At 45.7% G+C, this 2,338-nt stretch overlaps 1 pseudogene; it reads left to right on the forward strand.

Annotated features, from left to right (window-relative positions):
• The first annotated feature begins 1,162 nt into the window (after window positions 1-1,162).
• On the forward strand, window positions 1,163-1,284 carry LOC136646380 (5S ribosomal RNA; annotated as a pseudogene).
• Window positions 1,285-2,338: the final 1,054 nt, after the last annotated feature.

A 2,338-nucleotide genomic window follows, 5' to 3' on the forward strand; every position in this document is an offset into this window, starting at 1 on the left:
TTCAAGTGTATAAAGGAACAGCACATGTGCTGCAACCTGGACATTCACTTTCTTTCACTTTTGATCATCCCCACTTTCTCCCTCCATACCAGTTTGATTGTGTGGGTTGGTTCTAAAATTTGCTTATTGAAAAGTGAGTGAATTTGAATATTTTAATAAGAAAACACTGTAATGTTGCAATAGAAGACTGATTATTCACCAGTGCAATTGTAAGTGTGGTTCTGGCTTGGGTTCAAATTCCCACTCTCAGCCATGAAACTCACAGGGTGACTTTGGCCCAGGCACTATTTCTTAGCTAACCTACCACACAGGGTTGTTGAGGTTAAAATGGGAAGGCATTTCACCATGTACACCACCCTGATCTCTTTGGAGGAAAGTCAAAGTATGCCAGTAACAGATAAATCATAGATAGCACCATAAAAAGTTGGTGTACCATTGTAAGAGGCGGAGCCACCCCCTTACCCAATAACACCCCCCCCCAAATTTTAACACCCCCCCAATACCCTCCAAATTTCAAATACCCATCCATACCCCATGCCCCCTCACTGGATACTTTCTGAGTACACTGAGGGCCCAATCCTATCCAATTTTCCAGTGCCGGTGCAGCTGTGGCAATGGGCTGTGCACTACATCCTGTGGTGGGTAGGCAGTCTTGGAGGCCTCCTCAAAGTATGGAAACATTTGTTCCCTTACCTCAGGGCTCCATTGCAATTGCACCAGTGCTGGAAAGTTGGATAGGATTGGGCCCTCAGACACTTGGTACCTTCTGAGTCCCTATGTACCATGCCTGAGGGGGGTGTCTTACAGACCTCCGTAAGGCCCTTCCATTTTTTGCCAAAAACCAGAAGTGCTTTTCAGAGGCCTCTAAGACACTCAAAGCGTGGTACTTGGGACAATGTGCCCCTGCCCCCTTAGCTACGTCGCTAGGCTGAGCTGTCAGTCAGGACTTTCCTGGTTTAAATATCACCTATGCCTGACTTCTCACTAGCTGGGCCACTACCTTTCTATTTCATCTCCCCACCAGCAGTATGAGAATAATTATAGCAATCCTATGCATGACTGCTCTGAAGTAAGCTCATTCTGACACGCAGGGAAGCATGTTCAAGACTGCAGCCCTATGCATCTTGCAGGGTGATTGTAAGGACACCACCAAGAATAATACATGTAAAGCACAACTGTTACCCTGCACATGCCCAATCTCATCTGATCTTGGAAGCTAAGCAGGGTCAGGCCTGGTTAGTACTTGGATGGGAGACCGCCTGGGAATACTGGGTGCTGTAGGCTTATACCATAGTCTTGTCTTCAGAGTCTTCAGAGACTGAAGGTTGCCAACCACTTTGCAGGCTCAGAAAGGGCTAGTAGCATTACTCTGCATTTGCACTGTAGTTTGAGTCTCAAGATATTTCTCCCTGCTGCGATATAAAAGATGCAGTTGTTGTATGTCTCTTGCAAATGGCAAATAATACCCAGGTTCCCCTGAAATTGATGAGGGATTTCTATTGACACCATCGGTGACATGTTTTCATACAATATTTGCTTCACCTCATCAGTACCTCTTGCAATGCCATTTTTGTTTCCGTTCAGAATTGACAGGGAATGAAAACGGTGAAGGACTTTTGCACACATTTTTTTTTCTGAAGGGCCAAATTCTGTTATTGTGAAGGCAACTCCCATGGAGAAGATACCATCTGTTTGGAAGATTTTCAGAGCATGCTGTAGACTTAAGAGCGGGTGGGGAACAAAGACAGCAGTGGGTGGAAACGAGCAAAATCATCTTTGTTATTTGAGTCATACCAGAGGGAAATTCCCCTTGCCCTTTCTTCAGTATTTCTTTTCCAGCTGTGGTGTTGTTTGGCAGCTAAGAAATTGGAGGCTGTGCAGTCTGAAGCCAGAAATCCCACAGAGATGCTTGCGCAGAGGGGCTCATGTGGCAAACAATCAACTGCAATCTAGCCTTTTTCTCCCAGACATTAAGATATGTAATGATCAGAAATCCTCTTTTTTTCGCAGCTCCCAGAATTTTCTCGTGCGACTGCTGTATTTTGATAGATGTATGAGATAATGGGACAGAACCCCACACTGGTTCACTCAAGATCCTTCCTTATGCACGAATGCCACTCCTGTTCTCTTCTTGGTGGCAAAATGTTTTTGCCCTGCCCCTCCATAAAGCGAGGCAAGGGAGCCTATTGGATTCATTGTCCCAAGCAGTGGGGTGGCTGTTGTATCTTCTTTCTTCAGTGTGCCTCATGTAGTTACCCTCAACCGCTCACCCTCCCGATGGACAACCTGAGACCAGTGAGTTGCCTTTTGGCACCAGGTAGGAATTTTTTGACACTCA

Source organism: Tiliqua scincoides, chromosome 3 (genome assembly GCF_035046505.1).
Source record: "Tiliqua scincoides isolate rTilSci1 chromosome 3, rTilSci1.hap2, whole genome shotgun sequence".
NCBI classification, from domain to species: Eukaryota; Metazoa; Chordata; class Lepidosauria; order Squamata; family Scincidae; genus Tiliqua; species Tiliqua scincoides.